This window comes from Lissotriton helveticus, chromosome 2_1, assembly GCF_964261635.1.
Source record: "Lissotriton helveticus chromosome 2_1, aLisHel1.1, whole genome shotgun sequence".
Classification (NCBI taxonomy): Eukaryota; Metazoa; Chordata; class Amphibia; order Caudata; family Salamandridae; genus Lissotriton; species Lissotriton helveticus.
Window position 1 is genome coordinate 1138975670 of NC_136059.1, and position 12481 is coordinate 1138988150.

Below are 12481 nucleotides of genomic sequence, written 5' to 3' on the forward strand. Positions count from 1 at the left end.
CCACTAATGGGATCTCTTTTTGACCTCCCTAAAATAGAAACATTAGGAACAACCTGTTGATAATACCAATGTGTATGTACATAAGCGGCGTTCATTTGTGTTCACAGTACCCCTTGTTGATTGTTTGAATCGAGCATTGAATTGTTCGAAGTTGATTCTCTTAAGAATCTTCTCTGCCTGCAAACGAGGAAGAATAGGAATATTCTCTCTCCCTTTGCAGATAGTGAAGGGTAGGTAACGCAAACCTTTAACACGTCGTGCCTATTTCGTTCCTCATTGATTGATTGTTTCCCCAAACATTGACTGTTTGGGAATTGGTTCTTTTTGGAGGTATTCCCTGTTTGCAAATATACGTAGGAAAATCTTTGCAAATAGTGAAAGGGTACGTAATGCGGACCTTTCTCCCCCGTTGTAATCTGTCATGCCTATCTACTCCCCACTGATTGATGCACCTGTTTCACCCGGACCATTTACTAGAGATACGTCATCTGGCCCGACCAGAGAGCACCCCTAGTGAAAAGGACATATGCAATAATAACGAAGTGATCACTGTATCCTGTTAACAGAAACTTTAGCATGAAACAACCTGGAAAGAAAAGAATAGGAAAACGAAAATCAGTAGGCCACTGATGAACATGAACTTTTATTAAACAACGAACAAAGAAACGATAACATAACGTAATGATAAAACCTATTAATGTCCTAGAAACAAGAAAACATTAAAATATGCAGGTGGTGAGAGACCAGAAAAACAGTAAGAGAAACCAAATCACCCCTCGCTGTCCCACCGCCTGCCACGCCAAAAAAATCGATAGACTAGGGAAAATGGAAGTCAGTAGAACATCCGCCCCCACTCTGGAAACTTCCAAGGTGGGGCAGGGTTGCGGCTACGCCCAGCCGGGAGCAGCCCATATAAGGCGGGTCCTGCTGCCACGCCTCGGCCAGGAGATCCTAACGTAGGGTGTAGCCGGAGGAGAGGCCGAGGCCAGCGGGACCTGGCCAGGGGATTGCCTTTACAACGCTGAACAGTTGCAGGGGGGGGGAATGTCTCCTCGACCCTCCCCTCTCTCTCCCAGTCCGGCCGCGGTGGCCCTTGACAGTTTCAGGTAGTCCCGCCACATGCTCTTCCGGTCCGGCCACCAACGGTCGGGGGGCCGAGGCCGACGGGATCCGGCTGCAGCCGATAAACCAAGAAACCCATTCATGGGGCCAGAGCCAGGGGCGTCCGGCCGACATCTACCGGAAGCCCGGCCCGAAGACGGACGGGACACTTCTTCTTTCTTGAATAATGGCTGCGACAACACTGGGGGGGGATGTCTTGCACATGCCTCCGACCCCCCCCCCTCGTCCTCATCGCCTGGTCCGGCCATAACAAATCTCAAGCGAGACGCCGTGGGGTGCACTGGGAGGGAGAGACGGTGCGAACAGGCCTCTCCCGCCTCCCCAGGTGGAGGCTTCCCAGCTGCACCCTCAGCGCTCCAGGCGCCCGGAAAAGGGTTCTTCTACTGTGGCCATGCTGCAACGTCTCGTCCGGCAGGGTGGAGCCCGTCCGCTCATTTGACCCCGCGATCGCCAGTAGCTACCGAACTCTCAAAATGGCGGTCGACCTGGCAAGAGTGGGCCCAGCATAAAGAAATGGCCCGGTCACTGGTTGACTCCACCACCGTAGTCCTCCACGACCTTGAAGATTCTAGAGGAGCCGCGGGAGTCTCCGACCCCCGATGGGGAATGACTGCCATGATCGCCCGTGGAGTGACGAAACTGTATCCTCGGGACGTCGGTGCTCCCATGCTGGCGCCAGCCTCACTTTGAATTACTAGAATCCTGCAGACCTCAGTTCCGGTGAAAGCACAGTGTGACCCGGTAGGAAAAATTGTTGCACCCCCTCCCCTTTTTGACTGATAGTTCAAACCACCGATCCTTTCCTTTGCCCTTTTAACGGAACTTTGGACTGCCTCCCCCTCTTTTACATTTTCTAGAGAAAACAAAACATTAACCACTACATTAGCATAGCAGTTGACACCAGAACTGTATTCAAATTGAAAACCAACAACATCTTCAACAGAATCCTTTTTGTTTCTGCTGTGACCCTGCTACAGCACAGGCATTGTCCCCAGCAGTAATTCTGCAATGCCGGTAAGAATAGTTGTGGTGCCTACTGGACTCACTCAGCCCCGCGGCGCCCCACGCCGTTATTTGCTGGGCGGCAACTTACTAGACATCACTTTCGTGCCATCTAGATTTCAGCGCGTTCTGCTGCCTTGGAACTATTCGCACAACAGACTGCTACTGACGACCCACCCCCAGGCAACATCTTCTGAATTTTCATAATTTGAAAGAACTAGTAACATGTCCTCATCAGGAATTCAAAAGAAATTGCCACGGTCTCGTCATTGTTTAAATGTTTTTACTGTTTTTGTTTTGTTGTATATATTTATATGTTATTAAAGTTTTATATTCCTACTACTTTGTTGGAGTGCTATATATTTTTAATGTGACACATAATTGTAAAAACTTTGATGTACAAAGAGTCATTCCTGGAATCTTCCGCTTCAGGCTCGGTCCCCTCCCCAATCACAATACAGGATGGTTTTCAGATAGTAGGAACACGTGTGGTGTGACGGATCTCATCGGGTGTGGGCCTTGATCTACTATAACTCCTTTGAAGAGGGGTGATTCTTTACAGCTGGGGCCATAAACTACATCTGCAGGGCTAGGTGATAGCCTGGACAATCGGACACAGAGGAAGAGGAGTGTCAGAGGGTGCGGTAGTGAATAGGGCGAAAGGGAGGTGTCGGGCGGGCACAGAGTGTGATTTTCAGGGAAGAGCAGCGCAGATGGGGGGAGGTTTATTGCCGATGCATAAGACAGAGAGCGGGGGTGACCAGTGCCTGGGGAAGATGCTTGCGAGGGTGGGGAGCCATGCTACGAATCGACAGCGTGCAGAGAGTGGGTCTGGTCAAGGCATCTAAAATGGCTGCCGTGCACGACAAAAGTGTGGCATTTCAAAAAAGGCAAGATGGCGCAGACAATGTTTTTCAACACTTCCTCATTTCCTTCGAATCGAACGTTAACAGACGTTGGTGCATATTACCAAAGTTAAGCGATATTTATCGCTAACGATGCTTACCAACGAATTTTTTACCGCTAAGCATCGTCAGAAATTATCGAAGATAAACCTTGCTATTATCAAGGTTTATCGCAAATGCGATAATAAACGGCCGCAATGCATGAATATCGCTAAAAAGTCAGCGATATTCATGCATTACCGAGCTAATGCTCTTAGCCATGTTATCCACCTCCCATTGGATAACATGGCTAAGAACTGCTCAGGGCAGGTGTTACTTTTTGGAGATATTCGCGCTTAGCGCGAATATCTCAAAGTTGGTAATAGGAGATAGATATCTTGCATGTTGTAATGCAAATTATTGTGGTATATGGAACTCATACCATAATCTCTCAGGAAAGCAGAAACTGATCCTTTTGGGACCGCCTAAAAAGGCCTAGGGGGTGAGGGGTACTCTACTTTGCCCCCTTTTCACGTTCCGAACTATTTTATTTTACTCTCTTCTGTAATTACACAAAATAGCAGCGATAAGATGCATCGGAGACACACAGTGAGAGAAAGGAGGCCGGAGATGAAGAAGAGATGTCAAATACACATTGGAGATAATATAGTGGGAGAAGGGAAGTAAATATGAGTAAACTTACCATGTAACATAAAAATGTTGCACTCTATACTATAAGTCTCATTTTATACTACAATCACTTCGCTACAACCTCATAAATTAAAAATAAAAATGAATAATGTCTCAAACAATTTTTGATTTCTAAATATACATTTATTCTTCAGAATTTTCTAAATTTGAAAGAACTAGTAACATGTCCTCATCAGCAATTTCCTCATGAAAAGTCTGCAATGATGATTCTTGTAACTCTATGGTCTCCAAACATTCGATAAATTCGCCATCAACAGATTGATCAAAAAAATCATTCAAGTCATCTCCTCCTTGTGACAATATTTCATTATTGGTGCTGTCAATTTCAATCAATGTAGTGGAATCATTCAAGTCATCTCCTCGTGACAATATTTCATTATTGGTGCTCTCAATTTCAATCAATGTAGTGGAATCATTCAAGTCATCTCCTCCTTGTGACAATATTTCATTATTGGTGCTGTCCATTTCAATCAATCTAATGGAATCATACAAGCCATCTCCTCCTTGTGACAATATTTCATTATTGGTGCTCTCAATTTCAATCAATGTAGTGGAATCATTCAAGTCATCTCCTTGTGACAATATTTCATTATTGGTGCTGTCCATTTCAATCAATCTAATGGAATCATACAAGTCATCTCCTCCTTGTGACAATATTTCATTATTGGTGCTCTCAATTTCAATCAATGTAGTGGACAATTCAAAAGAAATTGCCACGGTCTCTTCATTGTGAGCCATTTTATTTTGAAATTGCTTGCTGTAAATTGCAGAAAAAAATAATCACTTTCATTTATCGTTTTTAGTAATACATAATATAAAACTAACTTTATCAAGTATTTAGTATAACAGAAGGACTGCAAATAAATAACAGAAAACATTTTTCAAATTATCTTCAAGTGTACAACATAGTTCCCCTTACAAATTAACAACTCACCTTTTTAAAAGTAGGAGAAGTGTTAGTACTGTGTAAATCAAACACCAGAAATTCACCACCAAAAATTCCTCACAAATGTACCTCAGACAGTAGTATCACAAAATGGCTGTGGTTTCCTCTCATTTGACATATATACATAACCAATTAACTTTCATCACACACAAATACAAAACCAAAGTAACATTTTAATTGGTTCTAAATTTCAACACTTTCAAATGTGTTTTCCCCATGCAATTTTCCATAGGACATTTACATACGTCTACAGCCTGAATGGCTGAACTGAATTACACCAAACTTGGCAAAATGGTACATCAAACCTAAGAGGTCAGGAAGGATCTACTATGCCCCCTTATGGTCATTTCCCCCTTCACTTTGGCCTCCTCTTGTCTCTCAATCCTACCGAGAGACAAGATGGCGGCCGCTACGGACTGTTTGGAATGTTGACAGACGCCGGAGAACCAATCAGCTTCGCAAAGCTCCGTAACGCGAAAAGTACGCGAAGCGGAGCGCTGTTACAGATATATATCTTTTTTTGAACGTTAATTTCTCAAAATCCACTGGAGCACACATATTGAGACCTAGCAAAGGCACATCGGGCTACCAGTCCCTAATATTTTACCAAGTTTCGTGCAAATCCATTCAGCCGTTCGATTATTATTATTATTTTATTTTTTTTGCCCCGCGGGGCCCTTTTAAAACCTCCACATCAAACCTAGGGGGTCAGCGAGGATCTACTATGCCCCCTTATGGTCATTTGCCCCTTCGCTTTGGCCTCCTCTTGTCTCTCGATCCTACCGAGAGACAAGATGGCGGCCGCTACGGACTGTTTGGAATGTTTACAGACGCCGGAGAACCAATCAGCTTCGCTTCACAAAGCTCCGTTGCGCGAAAAGTACGCGTACTGGAGCGCTGCCCGGTCCGCTGTTACAGATATATATCTTTTTTTAAACGTTAATTTCTCAAAATCCACTGTAGCACATATATTGAAACCTACAAAAGGCACATCGGGCTACCAGTCCCTACAATTTTGCCAAGTTTCGTGCAAATCCATTCAGCCGTTCGGGCTAAAAGTGAGGCCAACCGCCCTATGGAAAACTCAATGTTAAAAACACGTTTTGGGACCCCCCTTTTTTCTCGACCCCCCCTGGACGAACCCCCCCCCATAATTTTCAGGGGCTGCTCAGAAACAAAATGTGCCATTTTCCTGAAAATTTCAGCCAATTCCGTCCACAAACGCCAAAGTTATTTGACATAGAATTTTCAAAAATCCCATAGAGAAAAAATCCTAACTATATATACCTACTGGCGACCGCCAGTAGGTAATATATATATATATATACATATATATATATCTTTAAGGTATGTAGATGTGGAGATATGAATAGTAAATTTATACTTCTCTAAAAGCACTTATTTTTTTATATTTGTCCCTCAATTTATGTCCTCAATTCTTTTGTACACGATATTCTAGGGGTGGACATTCATTTGTACCACCAGGCTTCAAGACAAGAGATGTGTGCTAATGCAGGGACTGAGACTAAATGGCAACCTGCTCTCAGAGGATAGTTGATGAGAAGGTAAGTATGTTTTTGCTATTACATCATTTTATATCAAATGACCAGTGGGGTACTAAAACGTTGGTAAAGTCTACAATTATTTCATGATTTGAGTGAGTGATTCTGATACACTTACTCTTCAGTAGTCAGAAGTCAAAGAGGCTATGCTAGCGCTCCCTCAAGGCAAGGTGTCTGGTGCTAATGGTGTGCCGGGTGACCTGTTGAAATCGTTGGTGGATCTATGGGCCCCTGTTTTAATACTACACATAAATGCAGCCATTAGAGGTCTGCACCCAGAGGCCTGTTATAATGCCAATTTTTTTTAAAAGGGGACAGGCAGGATCCCACATATCGTAGACCAATATCGTTAATCGATATTGAGGTGAAGGTAATAGGGAAAGTTATATTGAAGAGGCTTTCCAATTGAGCCAATGAGAAAGGGATCCTCTCTGACTTTTAATAATAGTTTTAGATCAGGACTGGCACAGTACAACAAAATCTAAATCTGTTCCTTTTGACTCATAAGTACGCACGGTCTAAGGAGGGCTCGGTCCATCCAGCCTTTTTGGATCTCAGCTCAGCCTTCGACTGTGTCAATAGAGACAGGCTGTGGGCTGCAAGGGGGTCCCTGAGGGTGGACCCCACTCTCATTAATTTAATAAGAGATTTACACAGAAATGTCACTGTGGTGGTTAGATTTGGCCAAAATGAGGAATGTACTCAGCCCTTTAAAATAAATAAAGGTGTTCGTCAGGGCTGCATTCTTGTCCCCTCTTATCTATGTATTATGTATACCAATAGCCTTGAGGAGGTCTTAATTGAGATTGAAGCTGACGTCCCTAAGAAGGGGGTAGAGCCGTACCAGTTTTGGTATAAGCCGATGATGCGTTTTAATTGCCCGTACGGCAAGGAGCCTTCAACATCTGCTGGATGCATTTGTTGATTTTATGTGTTGCTTAGACCTATCCATAACATTTTTAAAAATCGCACTCTATGGTGCGTCCTAGAAAGGTAAAATTTTGTAACCCCTCAGCTAAGGGTCAGGTTTTATCCAGGGTGGAAATTTTCTCCTACCTGGGTCTGCTACTCAATTCGGGCCACAGCTGGAAACCTGTTTAATCTAAATATAGAATGGCATTCCAACATGCAAATTCGGGCTTCAAGATTTTACAAGGCGCATTGTGCATAAGATAAGTTCCCGAAATTGTTACTTGATGTTTATAGGGCCAAATGTGTTCCAATGGCCACCTTTGGCGATGAAATTTAGGGGTATGCAAATACTGACTGTATTCAGGTGATAGAGAACAAATTACTGAGAAATGTATTACCCATTGGTCAAGGGATCCCTACCAAAATTGCACAAGAAGAGTTGGGTATGCCATATATTGTAGATTTTATTTGAGTTTGTCTTCTCTTATTGTGGTGTTCGGTTTGATATATAAAAGATCATACTCCAGGACTGTTTGCTCTTAGGCAATGTGGCTCATATTCCATGTTCCCTCTGTTTTATTATCTCTGTGTGCGGCAGTGTAGGGTCTCTGTGTGCTGCATCCATGGCTATGTGCGCCAGGAACCAGACCGCGCGTGTGTGCAGCGCCAAATATCACTCCAAACTTTTGCCTAAAACCCTAGCTGCCCAGCTCTGTTAAGAAGAGAAATTGTATTCCTCTGTCTGATGTAACATTTCCTATACATTGATTTACACACTATGATTCAGTGTGTCTGTGTAATGGGTATGCGATGTAAAGTGCTTAACACCTTACACTGGTAAGAGTGGCGCTATTAAACAAAAGAAATATGAAAGAGAGAGGGGTTATGGAGACTTGAGGGGCACTGTTAAAGGTTGGTAATGAGAGTATCCGTGGCAGAGATGGTCATTGGGGCACCAACAAACATTGTCACACCAGCCGCCACCAGCACTAGAGCCGGCCCTGATCAAATGGCACTAATGATTACAGTGAAATTATGAAAACGTCCCACATTGCAATTTGAAACCTTGGCAGCTATGTTGCTGCATTTCTTTTCTTAATAGGGTTGGACTGCGGGATGATTGTGTGCATTTGTTAAGGTTTTCGTTTTAATTGCAGCTCATGGTGGGTGATGCGATGAACATGAAAACTTTAACAAATGCACAGGGACATCTTAAGGATTTTGAGTGCCCTGGGCCACACTTATTTCTGGGGCCCCTGATTAGAACAGCTTTGGATTTATGATCCAATTTCAGCTTTTTCATGTCCTTTTTGGCCAGGTCACTGACACTGCAGAGACACACTGGTCCAAATTCTAAATGTGCTTCCATCTAATATTCAGAGATAGTGGTATGTGTTTTCAAAATGGTAATATAGCCTGAAGGAAAGGAGAGGAGACTAATGAGAAATAGGATTTAGTTGCGGAGAAAGGGGGCGAGAGGAACAAAGTGGAAAAAAAGCCAGGGTGCAAAGACGAGAAGTGGGGAAGGGGTAATGGAGAAATTAGTAAGAGAGGGACGGAAAGAGAAACGCAGCCAGAGGCTTTGGAGAACTGGGAGGGAGAACGGAGAATGGAAAACCAGTAAGAGAGAAAGCAAAGAACAGGCAGTGAGAGGGAAATGGAGACAAGAATGGGATGGGGAGAAGGGGAAAGTGGGTAAACTGTAGCGGGACCGATATGAGGAAGAAGTAAAAAAAGAGAAGGAGATGGTGAGAGCTGGGGAGTGGAAGAAAAAAGGAAAAAAGATATGTCGGAGAAGACAGCGAGTGTGGTATGGCAATGCTTCAGAAGTAGCGACTCTGCATATTGACGTTGGAGGATTCTATAAGGAGCCTTTTTCGCCATCTTGTAATTTCTAAATGCTTGCTCTGTGTAACCGTGCTCACCTGAACAAACTAAGAAGGGTGAAAGGCTGGTTAGGCCTTGCCAAGATTTTTTATCTTGCCAAGTTGCAGGTCTAAGCAGATGGCAGCTGCAAGTGTGTAAATGACTGATCCATCTGTCTGGCGTATTCTCTTCACTAACACTTGCTTCCCTTCTCTTTTTGAATCTCAGGGGCAGCAACATTGTTGTGGTGTCACCAGGGCTTTAAGTGGAAGCTTTTTCAATATTATATACAAGCCACAGTTGCTGCTTATTTTTCTTATAAAACTAATAACCACTGACAAAGCGAATAGTCTGACTTGTTGTAGGTATGATGTTACTCGTTGTATCATATATATGGATGCAATGACAGAAACAGGAAAATACTAGTTGGGGGGCACACTATGCCAAGCACAGAAAAGTTTAAAAAGTCACACAATCACCCCTCAGCCCAGTTCTATTAGGAAGAGAAATACAGAAAGTTTACAAACCCAGTGTGAGCTTTACCCGCCATGTATGTAGAGTTGCTGCATTTCTTTTCTTAGTAGAGCGCAGCTGTGGGTGATTGCGCGCCTTTGTTAAAGTTTTCATCTTAATCGCAGCGCCCGTCTGGAGCTGCAATTAACAAGAAAACTTTCAGATGAAGTGAAACAGGATGACTAGGAGTGGGCAGTGCTCTTAGAGTCTTTTATAGGTGAGAAAAGTGATCACTGAACTGCTATGCAACTTTCAAATCCTTGAAAAAACACAAACTTAGACCAAAATTACAATGCTGACAAGAGATCTGTGGAAACCTGCACCATCACCGCACTGATACATCACCTAGTCCAGAGGAATGCTCAGGTCACAGATCATCATGCATAAAAAACACACTCTTTCTAGATGTCAGTTTCTCAAGATAATAATAGAACAAAAATTAAGACCCTTAAAAAGACTCTGCTTCTCCACTGCTGGAGACTACAGTTACCATTATCAGTGTTTCACTGGGTCAAGGTTTATCTAGTCTATTCTTCAGACTTGCCATAATGAGCACCTACATTACAAAAATTGAGAAATACCGCAAACATTTCCCCTTTCTTCCTTCCTCTAACCCCATTAATCCTGGAAAGAATATTCACCCTACAATTTGAAAAATATTTAGAAGCAAGCCAACTGTTGAATTCCATTGGTCACTTTTCTGTCTCAACCACAGTACGGAAGCTGCACTATTAGATGTATGGCAAGCCCCTATCACAAGACAGTCTGCCTAACCAGATGAATTTCAGAGCTGAGTTTTGTACAGCAGATCACCCCCTTTTGCCCTAATATATGCAAGTACAAAAACGGGAATCTCATTAACAGTCAAACTACTTCTTGTTAAAATGTCACATTTTGTCTAAAAGGGTTGTTAAAACTGTACTACCAGCGTGACCATAACAGACACTCAAGAAAGTCTCTGTCATTGCCAGCTTCATCACAACTAGACAGATGGCTGTAGAGTTTCGCTGTTTTCAAAGTCAGATGAATTTAATTTATACAAGCCATTGTTGCTGCCTATTTATCTTATGTAACCAGCAACCACTTACAAAGTCAATAGTCCAACTTGTCGGTATGATCAGGGCTTTAAGTGGGCCGGGTCTTACCGGTGCTGAGCACCAGCAGTTCTTTAAAGGAGGCCTAGAAACTGGTCTCTCTCGGGCTCTGTTTTGTGCCCTGGCACAGGCGGTCCGTTTTATTTCCAGACTGCAATGACAATAGGTTAAGGCATGACGTCATGCCAGGTGAGCCTTGTAGGGTGAAGGGAAATCCTTTGAATGGAGTCCTTTTCTCTCTGGATTTCCCTTCTCTTTTTGAAACTGAGGAGCAGCAACATTGTCGTGGTGTCACCAGGGCTAAAACCCGTTGACCGCGGCGCAAATTCCGCCACAGTGCAGGCATTTTAATCAGTGGGTAGGTTTGGACGGCCCCCGGCCGTCCTCCGTACATGCCCACTGTCACGTGGGATGGCCAGGGGCCATCCTCAGTATGGAACGGGTTAAGTTAAAGCTTTTTCAATATTATATACAAACCATAGTTGCTGCTTATTTAATTTATGCAACTAACATCCATTGACAAAGCCAATAGTCCTGACTTGTAGGTATGATGTTACTTGTTGTATCATATATCTGGATGCAATGACAGAAACAGGAAAATACAAGTCGGGCGGTACACTATGCTAAGTATAGATTTTTAGCTCATGTGTCTTAAACCACGCCCTTAATCACACTGGCCACACTCCTTTGTGAGACCCCCCCAGTTTTTTCATCCCACTTAAAGTCCTGGGTATGATGTTACTTGTTGTATCATATATCTGGATGCAATGACAGAAACAGTAAAATACAAGTCGGGTGGCACACTATGCCAAGCATAGAAAAGTGTAAATCACCCCACAGCTGCGCTCTATTAAGAAGAGAAATTCAGCAAGTCTACAAACACGACGTGTGCTTTCATGCCGCGTTTTTAGAGTTGCTGTATTACTTTTCTTAATAGAGCTGGGCTGCGGGGTGATTATGGGCCTTTGTTAAAGATTTCAGGTTAATCGCAGCGCCTGTCTGGAGCTGCTATTAACCTGAAAACTTTAGCAAAGTCACACAATCACCCCGCAGCCCAGCTCTATTAAGAAGAGAAATTCAGAAAGTCTACAAAAACAGCGTGTGCTTTTCACCCTGTGTTTGTAGACTTGCTGAATTTCTTTTGTTACCTAAGCGTGGCTGTGGGAAGATTGTGTGCTTTTGTTTAAAGTATTCCTGTTAATCGCAGCTCGTGACGGAGCTGCAATTAACATGAATACTTAAACAAAAGCACACAGTATGCACCGCAGCCGTGCTCTAGACTACGTGTAAGAAAGCAAGTGCCCCAGGAATTATCCTTTTTTTGCAGCGCTTGCTTTTAAAAAGCAGTTGCGCGAACGTTCTCGTTTGATGTGCTGTGTGTGTGCGCGCTTAACACACAGCAGTGCGCGCTACAGGTAACAGAGGTGGGCGCACGTGCATGCGCGCTCCTTATTGGGAACAGTGGTGGTGAGATACTATCATTGCACATATAGACTGGGGGTGTCAAGAGGGGAGTGAGTTTATTAAAAACTGTGTGGAGATTACTGGTGTTGACCCGGTTCTAGGAGGAAATTATCATCAGGAATGGCAGTTGCAGAGATTGGAACTGAGATGGCAATTTGTGCATTTATAGGGAGGGGTTATATGAATGAGAGAAGAGACAGGTTTGAGGCAAAAGTTTCTCTGGTGGGCAAGGATTCGGCCAGATATTTTGAGAAACAAGGGTGAGGTCAGAAGAGTACCGGGGTTAAGAAATGCACAAGGGCTATGTGGATGGTATAGGAGTGGGGGAAGCATGATTTTGGGGTTTATAGGTCACCATTGATTGGCACTCGGTTGGGGTTTTTGGCTGAAGTATTTGGGAATGCC